This window comes from Zingiber officinale, chromosome 7B (assembly GCF_018446385.1).
Source record: "Zingiber officinale cultivar Zhangliang chromosome 7B, Zo_v1.1, whole genome shotgun sequence".
Taxonomy (NCBI): domain Eukaryota; kingdom Viridiplantae; phylum Streptophyta; class Magnoliopsida; order Zingiberales; family Zingiberaceae; genus Zingiber; species Zingiber officinale.
In genome coordinates, this window is record NC_055999.1 from 32,816,952 (window position 1) to 32,837,347 (window position 20,396).

Sequence of the window (20,396 nt, forward strand, 5' to 3'; positions counted from 1 at the left end):
AAGAACTCTCCTCCTCTTCTTCCTTAGATGTTGAGTAGCCCTCAACTTCTAATTCCATACCTCCATGATGTGAGCTACTTGGCTCACTTGACTCCTCTTCATGACTTGAATTGGAGCTCTCCTCATGGAACTTAGCCAAGTTGTTCCACAACTCCTTGGCATCGTTGTATCCACCTATCTTACACAATATATCATTAGGTAATGAAAATTCAAAGATTTTCATTACCTCGTCGTTGATTATGGATTGGTGGATTTGTTCCTTCGTCCACTTCTTCTTCTCGAGAGGTTCTCCTCCTTTATCCATCGGAGGAATAAAACCTACTAGTATACAATTCCAATATTCTAGGTTAGTCATAAGAAAATACTTCATTCTTACCTTCCAATATGCGAAGTTGTCGCGATCGTAGAAGGGTGGAATCGTGATGTCTTCTCCAAGTTGATCCATTCTCGAGCTCGTGCTCCCCCGGGTGTTAATCCAACGAAGAGCAACCTCGCTCTGATACCACTTGTAAGGACCTTCGGATAGCGGCTAGAGAGGGGGGGGTGAATAACCGACCTAAAATTATCGTTTCTTCCTACAATTTGGGTTAGCGCAGCGGAAATACAATGTAGAACGAAAGTGGAGAAGATCAAACCTCAAACACGATGATGTAACGAGGTTCGGAGATGATACTCCTACTCCTCGGCATGTCCGTAAGGTGAACGAAGCCTATCAATCCGTTGGTGGATGAGACCCCGGAAAACCGGCTAACAACAACTCCTTCTGGGTGGAGAAACCTCGCCACAAACTCTTTTGCAACAGTAATAAAGGAGTACAAGAAATAAAGCAAGAACCAATGGATAATATGAATGTAAATACACTCTACCAAGTTTGCTTGCCTTCTTCTCGTCGACTGGAGTCCGTTGATGAAGTAGCAACTTCACGGATGATGCCAACAGCAGCAGATCAACCAGTCGAGGGAAGCTCACACGAAGCTTCAGGAATGAGGAACTCAGCAAAGCTCAAATCGCAGTAAGGAGGAAGAGCAAGTTGTCTCAGCAAGAAGAAGAAGAAGTTCCTGTAGAGGCCCTCCACCGTGATATATATCCTGTACTCGAAGAAGACAAAGAGCAACATAGAAATCTAGCCGTTGTGTCACAACGGCTAGGCCTGGACCGATCAGGCTCCAACCTGATCAGTCTGGGAGTCTCCTGATCGGTCTGTGGACCGATCAGGCCCTAGGCTGATCAGTCCCCAGACCGATCAACCAACTCTCTGTGAGAGTTGGCTTCGAAGCCTGATCGGTCTGTGGACCGATCAGGCCCTAGGCTGATCGGTCCACAGATCGATCCCCCTACCTTTTTCTGCCTCTTGATCGTTTCCTGATCGGTCTGGTGATCGATCAGATACCTTACAGTGAGCCACTGTTTGGTTACTGATCGGTCACCAGACCGATCAGATAACCCATAGTATCACTGGATCGGTCTGCAGACCAATCCAATTTCCCAGCCTTAAACCTAAAGCCTTCCCGGTCTAGAGAACGATCTACCGAGCCCTCTCTGATCTAGTCCGGAGAACGAGCTACCGAGCCCTCTCTGACTTCCTCATCCGGTCCAGAGAACGAGCTACCGAGCCCTCTCTGACCTAGTCCGGAGAACGAGCTACCGAGCCCTCTCCGACTTCGTCCGGTCCAGAGAACGAGCTCCTGAGCCCTCTCTGACCTAGTCCGGAGAACAAGCTACCGAGCCCTCTCTGACCTAGTCCGGAGAATGAGCTACCGAGCCCTCTTCGACTCCATCCAGTTCAGAGAACGAGCTACCGAGCCCTCTCTGACTTCCCATGCCAAGCTTCCATACTTGGACTTTTCCCCGTGCCAAGCTCCCTGCTTGGTCTTTTCCCATGCCAAGCTCCCTGCTTGGACTTTTCCGTGCCAAGTCTCCATACTTGGACTTTTCCGTGCCAAGTCTCCATACTTGGGCTTTTCCCGTGCCAAGCTCCCTGCTTGGACTTTTCCGTGCCAAGTCTCCATACTTGGACTTTTCCGTGCCAAGTCTCCATACTTGGACTTTTCCCCTGCCAAGTCTCCATACTTGGACTTTTCCCATGCCAAGTCTCCATACTTGGACTTTTCCCGTGCCAAGTCTCCATACTTGGACTTTTCCCGAATCAGGTCAACTCAAGTTGGGTCAACTAGGTCAACCTTGACCAAAGGTTGCACCCACACTCCCAAGTTCCTATTCTTGTCAAACATCAAGATACAACTTTTCTATTCTCGTCAAACATCAAAATACAACTCGAGTCAGGTCAACTCGAGTCGGGTCAACCAGGTCAACCTTGACCTAAGGTTGCACCAACAGTTACTTGTCTCTCACCGGAAACATTAGGAATTCATATTTGATGACGACTTGACTAGGACATAGATTGAAACTGGAAGGGTTTTTGAGTTACTTTTACACTGTGCACAGGATACTTAAGCTTGAGTCATTCTTGATTTGTTTCCATGATTATGCTTATTATTGGAACTCTTTGATAGAGTTAGGAAAGTACATTAGGGTTTATGAATGCGTTGTAGAACATATGAATTTAGATTGCAGCATTTTGCTTGAGGACAAGCAAAGGTTTAAGTCTGGGGGTGTGATGTGCGTAGATTTTATATACTTTTATGCATGTTTCGACGCACATTTACATACTTTGAGTTTACTTGATCTATGCATTTTTATACTTCCAGCTTTTCTTTTAGCATATTTACTCTTTTTGTTCGGAGATCTGCTTTTTGTGCATTTTTTGTACACAGGAGTCGAATTTGGTGAAAATTCTACATTCTTGGACAAACTTATAAGCTAAGCATTGGAGAAAGCACTTGGCCGTGTGCCACACACGATCCTGCCTGGGTGGAGAGCTCTGGCCGTGTGGTCAACCAGGAGAACAGACAAGGAACTTGGCCTGGCCGTATGAATCTCACACGGCCGTGCCAAGTTTTGAAGCAAATCAGAGTTCAATCCTTACATGGTCGTGTGGATCTACATGGCCGTGTAAGGTTTCCAGAGACCAAGAAGGCCCTGGTCGTGTGCATCACACGGTCGTCCAGGGTTCCCAGCGCTTGAAAGTGTTCTAGCCGTGTGCACCACATGGTCGTGCCAGGTTTCCAGAAGTTGGGGTAGTCCAGGCCATGTGGATCTACACGGCCATGCTTGGAGGTCTTGATGGGAATTATCCACGGCCGTGTACACCACACGGTCGTGTATGGATGGCAGAGAGGGGAAAGGCTCTAGCCTTGTGAACCTCACACGGCCATGCCTCGGGGTCGTGTGGCGCCCGAAAGCCTCCTCTATTTAAAGCCTCTTTGAAGATTTGAAAAGGGATCTTCTCCCCTTTGGGAGAAAGCAAGATTTGGTGGATTCCTCCCATTCTTGGGAGGATTTTTGGGCGATCTAAAGGGATATCATGGCGAATTCGACTCCGGGAGCGAGTATTGGATCCGAAGATGGAGCTATATTGTAGATAAGTTTTCTTTCTCTCCTCTTCTTGGATTAGGATTGAAGAAATGCTTGTAATCTTCTTATCTTTGGTTTCCTTTCTTCGTTTTATGGAGTAGATCTTGTTGTTCTAGGATGGAGGGAGTATTTGTGAGATAAATTGATGTAAACTCTTGTGGATTTGTCATTTCTTTGTTTCTATGATGTTGCCTAGTCTGTATCGATTGGATCTTGAATGATTAATTTTGATTAGGGCTTAATTCTCATTCTTGATTGATTGTTTGGATATCTTATGGACTTTGTAGAGATTAACTCTCACTCGAATTTTCGAGGGATCCACGTGACAGGTGCAAGCCCGTGTAAGGACATTTGAGGGATAACCTTGAAGGGAAAATGAGAATATTTAAGAGGGTAGGATAAATTTTATGATTCAATCCTTGTATCTTTATGGGTTAAGAAGCTATGAACTTCTATGTTGATATCCGAGGGAAGCATAGTAATAGGTGCAATCCTGTGTAAGGACAACGTAGGTTCATATCTAATTGATCACATTTAGGTGCATTTTTCAGTCCTAAGCCGGTTATCTATTGCAAGAGAGAACCGGCAACCTTCTACAAATATTAGACAATTGAGAAATAAGAATTAGTAAACCATATACATTCAAGAGATCTTACAAAGAAATCAAAACTCCTAGAACCTCCCTTTATCATAACTCAAACCCCAAACTCTTGTTTGTTAATCTTTCATTTTAGATTTGTTTTTCATCTTTAGCATTTGAAATCAATTGATTAGTTGTTTAGCTAATTCGCTTTGAGATATTTCTAGTGCTTATTCTAGTTCCTGTGGATACGATAATCTTTTATATTACTTGCGACATTTTCATACACTTGTGGAACGTAATAGTCGATCGATCATCCTTTTTCCTTTTTCTGCTGATCGATGTTGATGATCTGTTCTGTGCTGAGTCACCATGGTTCGGTCGACCGATCTTCTTGTTCGGTCGGCCGATCAAGCTTTGACCAGACTGTACTCTGTTTTAGTCTGAACTAATACTTGCTTTAAGTTGACTTGGTTCGGTCGATCGATCGTCCTATTCAGTCGACTGATCAGGTCGGACCTGCAAAATAGTGTTAGATAATAATCCTGCAAAATAGAGATTAACACAGTAATATAAAATGCATGAGTAATAATATAAGTAGTAGAACTGTCTTGATCTCAACTTAGAAACCAACCCGGTTTCTTCAGTTGGAACAGCGACCTTTGGTTGTTCCCTTCAGGAACTCAACCTCACTGTTGCTCCTCCAGTTGCTTACCTCAACTTACCTGCCAAACATGATCCTCCATACCTGTTTGGACTTTTGCCTGCTCAGTGTCTGATCGCCTGATCCTCTAAGACTTTTCCTGTAATATTATATTAGCAAACAGGAATAATAATACAGAAAATAATGGTAAACCTAAACTTAGATTTACCGAGATCCACTGGTCCGGTCGACCGTGCGCGGTCGACCGGAAACCATCCGATCATCCTTGCTTGGAGTTTTCTCCTCCAAGATTTCTCATTACCTAAGGTTACCACCCCCTAGGATTTACTTCACTTGGCTTCACTCACCAAGACTCAATATTCGGCTACCCAGGGATTAAATCCTCCATACCTATCCACCTGGCTTCCACGATATACCAAGATTTCCCTTACCTACAACTAGAACTCAGTATTCGGCTACCCAGGGATCAGGTCCTCTAGACCTATCCATCTGGCTTCCACAATCTACCGAGATTTCTCCCCTTGCCAAGCATACAACTAGGACTTCCCTTGATCAAGCTCCATACTTAAACATACTTAAACATATTTGCCTAACATTAAAATCTTGGAGGTCGATTGCACCAACACAAGTTCACCAGGGATCAAGTCCAAAGACTCTCCCAAAAACAACCCTCCCACTACGATGAGGCATTATTTGTAATTGTGCATCTTTTGTGACACGTGTTGCAGTTTCTTGTGATATCTCATCTTGTACAGTTGGAACTAAAGTAGACATGTCTTCTCTAATTTCATCAAGAACAATTTTACTAATGAGCTTATGGTTTATTACATAGTCCTCTTATAAAAATCGGGCATTGGTGCTAACAATGACCTTCTGATCTTTAGGACTATAAAATAAACCACATTTCGTTCCTTTAGGATAACCCACAAACAAGCAAACTTCTGTTCGTGATTCCAACTTATCATTGTCTCCCTTCAGCACATGTGCCGAACTACCCCAAATCCAAATATGCTTCAGACTAGACTTACACCCATTCTATAATTCTATGAGAGTAGAGGGTACTGACTTAGAAGGTACCATGTTCAGAATGTATACTGTCGTTTCCAGAGCATATCCCCAAAATAAATTTTATAATTCTGAATAACTCATCATTGATCTAACCATTTCCATAAGAGTCATATTCCTTCGTTCTACCACACCATTCTGTTGGGATGTACCAAGTGCCGACAGTTGGGATTGAATCCCGACCTCTGATAAATAACTCCAAAACTCTCCTAAGAGGTACTCTCCACCACGATCAGACCATAGTGTCTTGATACTGATGTGCGTAGATTATATACTCTTTTATACATGTTTTTACGCACATTTACATACTTTGAGCATGCTTGATCTATGCATTTTTATACTTCCAGCTTTCCTTTTAGCATATTTACTCTTTTGGTTCGAAGATCTACTTTTTGTGCATTTTCTGTACACAGGAGTCAAAATTGGTGAAGATTATGCGTCCTCGGACAAGCTTGGAAGGAATTGAAGGGAGAGAGCATCAGGTCGTGTACCACACACGGCCGTGTAGTTTTAACAGGAAGGGAAGAGGACATGGCCGTGTGAATCTCACACGGCCGTGTCTTGATTTGAAGAAATTAGAGCAGATGCCTTACATGGCCGTGTAGATCTACACGGCCATGTGAGGTTTCCATAGGCCAAGCAGGTGGTGGCCGTGTGCACCACACGGCCGTGTAGCATTTCCAGAGAACAGAAGGGTCCTGGTCGTGTGAGTCACACGGCCGTGCAGCTTTGGCAGAGAAGGAACTGGACATGGCCGTGTGAATCTCACACGGCCGTGTCACGTGGCCGTGTGGCGCCCGATTTCCTCCTCTATTTAAACCCTCCTTCATGAATTGAAAGGGGATCTCTTCCCTTTTGGGGAGAAGGCAAGATTTGGTGGTATCCTCCCATTCTTGGGAGGATTTCTGGGCGATTCGAGGGGAGTTCTTGACGATTTCGACTCCGGAGCGAGGATTGGATCCGAAGACGAGGCTTCTTCGTAGATAAGTTTTCTCTTTCCCCCTTTTCTTGATTTCTTGGATTGGGGATTTAAGAAATGCTTGTAATCTTTATTTCTTCAGGTATTCTTCCTCGATTCATGGAGTAGATCTTGTATTCTAGGATTAAAGGAGTATTTGTATGATGGATTGATGTAATCTCTTATGGATTTGCCAATTTCTTGTTTCAATGACATTGTCTTGCTTGTATCAATTAGATCTTGAATGATTAATGGTGATTTGTGCTTAATTCTCATTCTTGATTGATTGTTTGGATTTCTTGTGGACTTAGTAAAGATAAACTCTCACTCGATCATCCGAGGGATCCACGTGACAGGTGCAAGCCCGTGTAAGGACGTTTGAGAGATAATCTTGAAGAGTAAATAGGAATATTCAAGAGAGTAGGATGGATCTTGTGATTAGTTTCTTGTATCTTGATAGATTAATAAGTTGTGGGCTTCTATGTTGATATCCAAGGAAGGCATAGTAATAGGTGCGCTTCTGTGTAAGGACAACGTAGGTTCACGTCTAATTGATCATATTTAGATACATTTCTCAGTCCTTAGCCGGTTATCTATTGCAAGAGATAACCGGCAACTTTCTACAAGTGTTTGGCAATTGAGGGATAAGAATTGGTGAACCATTTACATTCAAGAAATCTTACAAAGAAACCGAAACTCCTAGAATCTCCCCTTATCATAACCCAAAACACTAAACTCTTGTTTGTTGATCTTTAATATTAGATTTGTTTACCTTCACTTTGCATTTGAAACAATTGGATAGTTGTTTAGCTAATTCGCATTGAGGCATTTCTAGTGCTTATTCAAGTCCCTGTGGATACGATAATCTTTTATATTACTTGCGACATTTCCGTACACTTGCGGAGCGTAACAAGTTTTTAGCGCCGTTGCCGGGGACTGCGCTATAACATTAGGAATTATCAATTGAGTTAGACTAAACATAACATTTGTTTTCCTTTCATATTGCATAGTTGTAACTAATCATTAGATTTCTGTTTTTACTTTCTTGTATAACTTTTACTTCTTGTTAATTCTTTTTGTACAAATTCAATTCTGCATTTTTTATTCTTTTATTTTTTTTCCTTTTTTCTGTTGAATTGTCATTTGCTATCTTGTTCTTGTGTATGCGAAGATCTAACTTTGCAGGGGAATTCTTTCCTTTTGACCCTGAGATTGACAGAACTTTCCATAAAAGAAGAATTCTACAAAGGCAAATAGAAGAACAAGAATATCTAAACATGGTGTGCAAGTCACTAGGAGATTATGGAGCTCCGAAGTCTGCAAAACAAATGGGAGCAATTGTTTACCCTAACATACAAGCAAGAAATTTTATACTCAAACCATCTTTTGTTTCCATGGTTCAAAAAACTCAGTTTGGAGGATTGGAGATTGAGAACCCTTATTCCCATTTGATGGAGTTTTATAGATATTGTTATACTTTGAAATATGAAGAAGTTTCATCTGATATTGTTCAGCTGCTTGCTTTTCCTTTTAGTCTGAAGGATGCTACAAAAAGCTGGTATAATTCTCTAAAGTCTCAAAGTATCAAAACATGGGATGAGTTAGAGCAAAAATTCCTTGACCAATATTTCCCTCCAAGGAAAACTACTTATTTGAGAAGTCAAATTTTAAATTTTAAGCAATTGGAAGGAGAAAAATTATACCAAGCCTGGTAAAGATATTCTTCTCTTCTGCAGTTATGTCCACATCATGGAATTGAGAAATGGTTAATTATGCATTTGTTCTATGTTGGGCTTTCTTTCTCAAATAAGAATCAACTGGATTTAGCATCTGGAGGATCATTTTTGAAAAAAAGTCTAGAAGAAACTTTTGAGATAGTTGGCAGAATTACGCAAAATTCCAATCATTGGGCAGAGCAAGATAGCTCATTCTTAACAATGGATATCATTAGAGAAAAGGATGATGTTGAAAAAGGGCTTATCTTGAATCAAAACGATTTCCAAACATTATTTCCTTGGTGCTGTGAATCATTATCAAAAATGTTTGGTGAAAAAGCATTTTCAACAGAAAAGGGGGTATGTCTTGGTGATCATAAGGAGGATGATCTGTCTTTAGATAATGAAGAGTTTTTAGAAGAAAGCTTGGCTAAGGAGGAGACTATGTTGATAGAACAAGAGCCAGTTTTACCAGAAATAGTGTCACCTCAACTTGAACTTAAACCATTACCACCAAATCTTAAATATGAATTTCTTGGGCCGAATTCTACTTATCCAGTTATAATTAATGCTCAGTTAAATGAGTTTGAAACAAAGAGACTGTTGGATGAGTTAAGGTTGCATAGAAAGGCCATTGGATATACAATTGATGATATAAAAGGGATTAGTCCATCTCTCTGTATGCATAGAATTTTACTTGAAGAGGGGTACAAGAACTCAATTGAGCATCAAAGGAGACTAAATCCAAATTTAAAAGAGGTAGTAAAGAAGGAAGTGATTAAACTTCTTGATGCAGGGATTATTTACCCAATTTCGGATAGTGAATGGGTGAGTCCAGTCCACGTGGTTCCAAAGAAAGGAGGAATGACTGTTATCAAGAATGAAGAAGATAAGCTAATTTCAACACGAACAGTGACGGGGTGGCGAATGTGCATTGATTATCGGAAGTTGAATAAAGAAACAAGGAAGGATCATTTCCCTTTACCATTTATTGATGAAATGCTTGTAAGATTAGCTAAACATTCCTACTTTTGTTACTTGGACGGATATTCTGGATTTTTTCAAATTTCAATTCATCCTCAAGACCAGGAGAAGACTACTTTTACTTGTCCTTATGGTACCTTTGCTTATCGTCGGATGCCATTTGGGCTTTGTAATGCTCCAGCCACTTTTCAGAGATGCATGATGGAAATATTTTCATATTTAATAGAAAAAATTATGGAGGTTTTCATGGATGACTTCTCAGTTTATGGAAATGACTTTGATTCTTGTTTGTCAAATCTTTCTACTGTTCTAAAAAGGTGTGAAGATACAAACCTAGTGTTGAACTGGGAAAAATGTCATTTTATGGTTAAGGAAGGAATAGTTTTGGGGCATAAAATCTCAGAGCGTGGTATTGAGGTAGATCAAGCAAAAGTGGAAGTAATAGACAAATTACCCCCACCCATCAATGTAAAAGGAGTTAGGAGTTTTTTAGGACATGCTGGTTTCTATAGACGTTTTATTAAGGACTTTTCAAAGATTTCCAAGCCATTAACTAATCTGTTGATTAAAGATGTTGAGTTTTGTTTTGATAGCGAATGTATTGAAGCCTTCAATAAAATCAAGAGTGCTCTTACAACAGCTCCAGTCATTCAAGCACCTGATTGGGATCTTCCTTTCGAAATAATATGTGATGCTAGTGATTTTGCTGTAGGAGCAGTTTTGGGACAACGAAGAAATAAGATTTTACATGCGATCCATTATGCAAGTAAAACACTTGATGCAGCCCAAGTAAACTATTCTACTACAGAAAAAGAATTATTGGCAGTGGTATTTGCTATTGATAAATTTAGATCCTATCTAGTAGGATCAAGAGTAATAGTATGTACTGATCATGCAGCTATTCGGTATCTACTTGGAAAGAAAGACGCTAAACCTAGGTTAATCAGGCGGATTTTACTTTTGCAAGAGTTCAACCTTGAGATTAGGGATAAGAAAGGAGCTGAAAATGTAGTAGCGGATCATTTGTCTAGAATATCTCAAAAGTCAGAAAATGAGGTGGATTTTGATTTACCTATTGATGACACATTCCCGGATGAACACTTATTAGCTTTATCAAGTGTGAAAACTCGTTGGTACGCATATTTTGTGAATTTCCTTGCTAGTGGAGTGTTACCTCCGGATTTTTCTCATCAACAAAGGAAAAAGTTTTTTTCAGAAGTTAAGAATTATGTTTGGGATGAACCTCTCCTGTATAAGAAGTGCAATGATGTGATTTATCAAAGATGTATACCTGAAGAAGAAGTTAGAGATATCTTGTTTCATTGCCATTCTTCGTCCTATGGAGGACATTTGGGTAGTTCAAAAATGATTACGAAAATTCTTCAAGCAGGATTTTATTGGCCAAACTTATTCAGGGATGCTAAGTTGTTTGTTCAGTCTTGTGATCAATGTCAGAGAACTGGGAATATAACTAAAAGAAATGAAACGATGTTAAATTACATTCTTGAGGTTGAGTTATTTGATGTTTGGGGAATTGATTTCATGGGACCTTTCCCTCTTTCATATGGGAATAGGTATATTCTTGTGGCGGTAGATTATGTGTCCAAATGGATAGAAGCTGTGGCATCTCCGACGTGCGATGCGAAAACAGTTATCAAATTATTTAGGAGTATTATCTTTCCAAGATTTGGGGTGCCAAAGGCAATCATTAGTGATGGAGGATCACATTTTATAGAGAAACAGTTTGAAAACTTACTTAGAAGATATGGAGTGAAGCATAAAGTAGCAACACCTTATCATCCTCAAACTAATGGGCAAGCTGAGATATCTAACCGGGAAATTAAGTCCATATTGGAAAAGACTGTATCTACTTCAAGAAAGGATTGGGCATTGAAATTAAATGATGCTTTATGGGCATATCAAACTGCTTATAAAACTCCTATTGGGATGACCCCATTTCGATTAGTTTATGGTAAGCCTTGCCATCTTCCAGTTGAACTAGAACATAAGGCTTATTGGGCAATTGCAAATTTGAATATGGATTTAAAGGAAGCAGGGGAGAAAAGGAAGCTTCAGTTGAACGAACTTGATGAATTAAGGATGGATGCATATGAGCATGCTAAATCTTACAAAGAAAGGACGAAGAAATGGCACGATCAGCACATTCTTCGTAAAGACTTTAATGTAGGAGATTTGGTTTTGTTGTTCAATTCAAAATTAAAACTTTTTCCTGGGAAGCTTAAGTCAAGGTGGACGGGTCCATATGAGGTAAAGAAGGTTTATCCTTTTGGAGCTGTAGATATTTGGAACAAAGATTTTGGGATAATTAAGGTAAATGGTCAACGTTTGAAAAAATATATTCATGGTGCGAAAATAGAAGAGGTACAAAGGTTGTATTTTTCTGAACCTCGCCCTCCAGATTGAATTCTTTTAGCTAGTATAAATTCATTTTGTTGGTTTTTACTTGTTTTTAATTTTGTTTTCAGGTTAAGCCATGACATTCAAGGGAAGTGCTTGGGCCGTGTCATCCAGGTACGGCCGTGTAGGATCTCCCGAGGAGAAAAAGGTCTAGGCCGTGTCTCAAACACGGCCGTGTAAAGAATCCCGAGGAGAAAAAGGTCTAGGCCGTGTCTGGAATCCAGAGAAGAAAGAGAAGGGGGCTGTGTCACAGACACGGCCGTGCAATGAGAAATGAATATGGCCGTGTGATATCACACGGCCTGATCCACATCTTTTTAGGGAATTAGGGCACGGGGTGTGGGCGGCACACGACCGTGTACCGCCGCTCGTTCCTCTTTCCTATTTTCCCATTTCTAAAGACTTAAACTACTTCTTCTAATTTTTCTTTCTCATTCTTCTTAAGGAGATTTGATTTTCTTCCATGGAAAACGTGATTGAGGAGATTTCGGCCACAAGAAAAGGGAAGGAGAAGGTGGTTGCAAGAAAGGAGAGGAATGTTTGCTTTAAAGGTATTTCTAATGACTTTGGTATTGTTTTCTCTAGTGATGAGCAACGGTATAGATATTCTTCTTTATGTAAACGACCTCTTTTAAGCACTAGGTTTCTTGATGTTGAAACTTTAGAAACTTTGGGGTTTAAGGATGATTTAGTTTGGTTATTTGAAAGGATAGGATGGAGTGGTTTAGTGAACATAAAATATCCTACTTATCCTAGAATTATTTTTGAATTTTTAAGCTCAATAGAGGTTGATAATGTTCAAGGTGGGGGGAAGTTTAAATTTTGTTTGTTTAATGAAAGTTATGAATGGACGTTGGGAGATTTTAATACTTGTTATGAATTGCCAAAGAATGATGTGTGTGTGATTTTGCCCCAATTTGAGAATTCACATTTTTGGCGACAAATTTCTGAACAACCGCTATTTGATCCTCATAATTCTAGAGTTTTCCAAATTATCAATCCTATTTTTTGTAATACCCACTAAGCTTGTAAGATAAATATATGAATGTGGGATTTTTCCTTAGAAAAAATAATAGGAAGTGAGTTGAAGCAAAAAGAAATAAAATGAAATAAAAATAGGGAGAGGTCAAGGATTGAACCTTGAACCTCTTATATTATATTTCATAGAATTAATGGGTAATAACCAGTTGGGATAGGAATAATATGTTGATAACAAAGGAGGGAAACTCATGATAAAGGTAAGAGTAAAAGCTAGCCAAAAGAAAACAAGAAAGGAGCAAGAGAAAGGCAATTTGTCTTCCTCCCTTTCTCTCCTTCTTCCTCTTTGGTTTTGCCGAAATGTTTAAAGAGGAATTAAGGGGATTCAATCCCCCTTATTTCACCATGAATGATGAGGATAAATAAACAAATAAAAATAAATAAAATAAAATAGAAAAAAAAGGGCTAAGGGAGAAGGAAAGCAAAAACTAAGTTTGCTACCTCTTCCCCCTTAACATAAAAGGGAGCAAGAAAAGAGAAAACTATTTTTCTCTCATTTTCTTTCATTCATCCTCTCCCTCACCGAGAACACCACAGTCCCCTCTCCTCCATCTTCAGCCCCAAAGCCAAATTTTTCCCTAAGAAAGCCTAAGATACAAGGAGGACTTAGCAAAGGAATCAAGGGAAAGGAACTAGAAGAAGAGGCTACTTCTTCTTCTTCATACCTTAGATCCACAAGCGAAAAAGGATGTAAGCTTCCCCTCACCTGTGGTACAAGGCTTTTATGTGCTTTTTGGATTTTTATGAAGATTTTAAAACCTAGAAACAAGTTTGAGAAAATTCGGCCAAGAAGAGCTTTCAAAATCTAATGGTGTTTAAACTAGTCTTCACTACATGATAGGTTTTTCTATGCTATGAAAGGGGGTTCTTCTTCATGATTTTATACCTATATGATGCTTGATCAGAGGAGTAATGAACCCTAGAATTTCAGCCAAAAATATTCTTAAGAGGCTAGGGAAATTTATTATTTTACCCAACTAGTACAAGGGTCTCCCTATGAAATATTAAGGATCATGTATTAGTTTTCTTCCTTAGAAGATATTTGAAACTAAAAGAAAACCCACTCATATGATTTGGTCAAGAAAGGGTTTAGGGTTAGGAAGACCTTTAAATTTAAATAACCATGCTCATGTGATAGAATACAAAGATCTTAAAGGATTTGTATGCTTGAATATTGCTAGAATTTCATGAACTCCTTCTTAGGGTTTTTCGGCCATGATGAGATGGATAGCTTAGAAAAGCTTAAACAAAATTTTAATATGCTCAAGACCTCTGTGCTATTTAGATATGAAAGTTGTTTAATGCTCTCATGCTTAATTAGGGTGTAGAAAAATTAGTTGCATGACATATAATATGTATGACCACAAGGGGTCCTTGCTTATTCATGAACCAAATTGTATATATGTTTCTTAGTAACTTTTGCCATGAAACTTACATAGGTTTTTCATGCTTTAGGCCACTTAAAAACCTAGCTAAGGAATGGTAGGTTTCGGCCATGAGAAAAAAAATAAAAGAAAAAGAGAAAAAGAAACCTAGAAAGCCTAAGACACAATTCATATGTATACTCATTATGCTTGTCCTTATACATGCTATGAAACTTGTATAAATTCTCATGCTTTTAGGCTATTTGAAGCAAGTTTATATTCTGTGAGTTTCGGCCAAGTAGGGTTTAAAAGACCTAGAGGCCTTAGAAATGAAACCAAATGTGTTAAAAGTACTTCTTATGAAAATAGGATAATGTGTTGATTGTTTCACATGCTTGTATAATTTTTCCATGACCTAAATGAACCCTTGAATGTTTCGGTCATGAAGGAATAGATTCCCTAGAAACCCTAGGACTTAAATTAAATATGCTCATGTCACTCTACATGAAATATGATAAGTAGAAAGCCAAGGTGCAATTGCTATATGTTGTTTTATGACCTAAAATGATGCTAGGGTATGTTTCGGCCATAACTATTGTATGATGCCTTGTATGAATTTATACATAATGTTAGTCCAAGTCCACATGCTTGTATGCTTGTTTGTAGCCCTAATGAGAACTTGTTAAATTTCGGCCATGACATATGTTAAGGGCTTAAAGAACTTAGGAACTAATTCAAATGTGTCAAATGTGTTTACCTTGTTCCTTGGTAAAAATGTTATAAATATGATTTAAAGTTGTCCATACTTTTATGTCATATGGAACCTTGTTTCACACCTTAAGGTTTCGTCCATATGAAAATTAGGGACTTGAGGAACTTAGAAACTAAGTTAATCATGTTTATAATGCTTCCTATGAAAATGTTATGATGATAATTTAGGTGCCACATGCTTGGATGTTGTGTTTAACCTAAATTGAGCTCTAAAGGGTTTCAGCCACAAGGGTTTAGGAAGCTTAAAACCAAGATAAATATGATACCATGTTTCCTATGATAGGATAATCACAAGATACACCCTTATGCTTAAAATGTATGCTTGTGATTCATGACTTATGATATGATATGCATTCTTTTATGATATGATATGCTTTGTGCTAAAAATATGCATGCTTATGTTATGATATGTGGCTAAATTATGCATGCTTTAATGCTATGTTTAGTGCTTAAAATATGCATGCTTTCATGATATGCTATGTGGTTAAATCATGCATGCTTGATGATATGCTTTATGCTTAAGATATGCATGCTTTTATGATCTATGCCTAAGTGATGCATATTGTTATGACATGATGTATGCCTAAGTGATGCATGCCTTTATGATGAGATGTATGCCTAAGTGATGCATACCTTTATGACATGATGTATGCCTAAGTGATGCATACCTTTATGATATGATGTATGCCTAAGTGATGCATACTTTTATGACATGATGTATGCCTAAGTGATGCATACTTTTATGATATGATGTATGCCTAAGTGATGCATACTTTTATGACATGATGTATGCCTAAGTGATGCATACCTTTATGATATGATGTGTGCCTAAGTGATGCATGCTTTTATGATACATGATATGTATGACATGTACTTTGCTTTATGAGTGGCTTGTACCAAGGGTGGGCTCCATAAGCGCCCCGGGGACTAAGGACCTCGTTAGGGATGGGTTCCTAAGTGCCCCTAGGACTAAGGGCCTAGTATGTTTGCCTCGTAGGGTTCAAGACTTGCTACCTTGGACCTACAAGGTTGCGCGCAATATGTAAGTGGTACACAGCCGGGATCCCCCTTATGTTGAGATTACTTTCAAGTATATATGTAAAAGAAAATGGTTTTAAAGATCATGAGACATACACATGTTTTTCGGATACATGTTTTCCAAAATCATATTGCATACACCTTATGATTATGCTATGTTTCATGCTATGCTCTTGATTATGATATGCCATGATAAGGTATGATAATGTTATGTTCATGCTATACCTTATAGACATGTTTCGGTCATGGATATGTTGATGCTTGATATATAGATTTCGGCCATAGATATGATGATGCCTTGATGTACATGTTTCGGCCATAGTATGATGCTTTGATATACATGTTTCGGCCATGCTTTGATATACCATAATACTTGTTTGTTATGCCATGTCTAGCTATGTTTTATGCAATGCACTATGTATATGTTTCGGCCATGGTGATGCTTGATATGCTATGACTAGTTGTGATTATATTATGATGCATGATATGCTTGAATAGAATGCTATGTTATGCCATGATTAGTTGAGATTATGACTTGTTGATGCATTCTTGATTATGTGCTGATTGTTGATTTTAGTGAGTAGGAAAGGAACTTACTGAGCCATGAGTGCTCATAACTTACTTTCCTTGTATCACAGATAAAGGAAAAAGTTGGATGAGTTAGAGGAGCAGCAGGAGGGGCAACGAAGATGTGTGTGGCAGTGGCTAGGCAACCAAATAAATAAGAACCTGCTTAAAGTTTCTTTAAAGAACTATGCATTGGTATTTTATGACTTGTGATACCTAAACATGTGTGGCTTGACATTATGGTTCCACTGGATTTGATGTTATGATTTTGATGCCATGTGATAGTATAGTTCAAAAGAAATTTAAAAGAAAAGTTTTTATTAAAACTATGAAAATTATTTTAAGTCTTCCGCTGTTTTAAAAAGAAAAATTGATACGTAGAGTATCGTAGCCCCGTCCCTTAGGGTAGCAGGGAGGGCGGGCGATACAGGTTGGTATCAGAGCCAAAGTTTATTGCCAGCTCACTACACACACATCAAGCCTCCTACCTGCCGCTCCAAGTAAGAATGTTTATGTTAAATTTATTTGTTATATGCTTATGTTTAATTTTCTTGTTACATGTTTATGCTTAATTTTCATGATTATACGACTTATGCTCTATTTTATTTTCTTTCTTGTTATATTGCCTATGCTTTATTTTCTTTACTACATTGCTTATGCTTTATTTCCTTATGTTACATTGTTTGTCATTATATTCCTTATTTTTCCTTATGTTGTTCATGCTTTAGATTCATGTTTTTATTTGCTTATATTTGATGCTTTATTCTATGCTTTTAGTCATAAATTAGATTAGAAGTACATATTGGTAGGTTAGGAATAATACCATAACAAATAGATAGAAACAAACCAGTACGTTAGATTGGCTAAAATTGATAACCACTTACACTAGTCTATTTCTTTTAGATAAACATGGTTAGGACACGCAATGCCCGAACCGGAGGGACAGTGACTCCACCAGATCTGACGCAGGTAGTCGCAGACCTCCAGCATCAGATCGCAGAACAACAACAGCTGATCACTACCTTAATGGGTCAGCAAGGCAACCCAGTTACCCCATCGGTGAATCCACTACCTGTTATACCTACAGCCGCGCCAGTGCCCCCGGCAGCCCCTACTCCGATGGTCCGACAAGAGGCCTATCTAATTCAGTGGCAAAGGCTTAAGCCGGAAGCATTCTCGGGAAACTGTGAACCATGGGATGCGCAAGCCTGGCTCAAAACCGTGGAGAACATAATGGAACTATTGGATTGGCCTAAACACGAGAAGGTCAAATGCGCGTCGTTCTGTCTTACCAGAGATGCCCGGATGTGGTGGGACAGAGTAAAGGCGAAAAGGCAAATAAACCAAATGCAGTGGACAGATTTTGAGACAGAGTTCTTAGAGGAATTTTTCCATATTTAAGTGACCAACAAGCACTATGACGAGTTCACTGAGTTCCGGCAAGGTGATCTATCAGTCAATGAAGCCGTCAAGAGGTTCAACCGCTTAGCTCGATTGTGCCCAGAACTGGTTCGTACTGAAAAAGAAAGGGTCCGGTTGATGTTAAAGATGCTCCGACCTGAGATAGCTCTGAACGTAGCCGGCGGAGTAATAGACCGCAGACTGCAGAGGAGCTAGTCAGCAGCGCCCAAATTACCGAGCACTATCAGGAAGCAATGAATAAGGGCAAGAACCAAGCACTGACCGGAGGACAAAAATCGCACAATACCAGAACTGACTGGAAAGGAAACTCAAGTGGAAAGAGGAAACAGTGGAATAAAACAAAAGGTGGTCCGACCAATAAGCAGACCAAGTACCCTCAGTGTGCCACATGTGGGAAGATGCATTCTGGAGTATGTCTTCTCAGCACTAAAAAGTGCTACAACTGCGGAAGGGAAGGTCATTTGGCAAGAAATTGCCCTACTCAGTCTCAGGCACTACCTCCGCAGAACTTCCAGAACAAGAGTGCCCCCGCACAGCTTCACCAGATGCATACTGCCATAGAAGGGACTTCAATCAGCCAAGGAAGATTGGAGGCCCCTCCCACTATGACCAATGCCAGAGACTACTCTCTCGCTCAAGATGACGTGGCGAACGCCTCTACTATCGTCACAGGTCAGTTATTTAATTTCAGTCAGTATGCTAGAATTTTTATTCAATGCTAAAAGCAAACTGATGAGGGAATCCATCAAGAAACTGAAACATGATTCGTATCCATTAGTTGAAACCATGTCCGGACGACTCTCTACCCTCACCATAACACCAACGTTATTTGGGAACATGTTAGAGAAGCAAACCAGGGACCCGAGCCTTCAAAGAATTAAACAAGAGACCACAGAAGGAAAGAATGACGGGTTCCGTATCGCAGACGATGGAATATTATACCTCAGGGATCGATTATGTATTCCGGAGGATCCAGAGATGCGAAAGAAGATACTGGAAGAAGCCTATACAACGCCTTATGCAATGCACCCGGGTTCCACTAAGATGTACCAGGACCTGAAAAAGAAATATGTGTGGTCCGGTATGAAAAGAGAAGTGGCTCAGTACGTCAGTACTTGTCTGACGTGCCAAAGGGTAAAAGCTGAACACCAGAGACCCGGTGGATTATTACAACCTGTCCAAATTCTAGAATGGAAATGGGAAGAAATCTCCATGGATTTCATTTCAGGTCTACCCAAGACGACAAATGGGTATGATGCTATATGGGTGATCGTGGACAGACTGACAAAGTCTGCACACTTTTTGGCGATTAAGATGACTTATTCAACTGAACAACTAGCGCAACTATATGTTAAGGAAATCGTCAGATTACATGGTATCCCTAAGACCATTATTTCTGATAGAGACGGACGTTTTGTCTCGCACTTTTGGGAGTGCGTTCAGAAGGCCCTCGGCACGAAGTTGTTGTTTAGCACAGCCTTCCACCCACAGACTGATGGGCAGACTGAAAGAGTAAATCAAATATTGGAAGATATGTTAAGAGCTTGTGCCCTGGACTTCAAGGGGAGCTGGTGCCGATATTTATACCTGGCAGAATTCGCCTACAATAATAGCTACCAAGCTACTATTGGAATGGCACCTTACGAAGCTCTATATGGGAGGAAGTGTAGGTCTCCTATATGCTGGTGAGAAAGTGGTGAAAAGAAGGAAATGGGGTTCCGAACGAAACTTATTGATGACACCACCCGAGCTATACAAAAGATCCGTCAACGAATAGAAACTGCTCAGAGTCGGCAGAAGAATTACGCCGATAAACGGCGTAGGCCGCTAGAATTCAACATCGGAGATTTGGTATTCCTTAAAGTATCCCCCATGAAAGGGATAATGAGGTTCGGAAAGAGGAGCAAGTTAAGCCCACGATATGTAGGACCGTATCGGATTGTAGAAAGAGTGGGCCAAGTCGCATACAGACTAGAACTACCTCCAGACATGGCAGCCATTCACAATGTGTTCCATGTATCGATGCTCAAGAAATGTACTCCCAGCACAGATCAAGTGATTGAGCCTCAGTCGGCACAGGTGCAGGAAGACCTGAGTTACGAAAGTAAACCCATCCAGATTCTGGACCGAGAAATAAAGAGGTTAAGGAACAAAGAAATACCCTTAGTAAAGGTCTTGTGGCAGAATCAACGATTCGAAGAAGCCACCTGGGAATGCGAGGACGATATGAAACAAAAGTACCCGGAGCTATTTTAAAGTTCGAGGACGAACTTTTTATAAGGTACGGGGTACTGTAATACCCACTAAGCTTGTAAGATAAATATATGAATGTGGGATT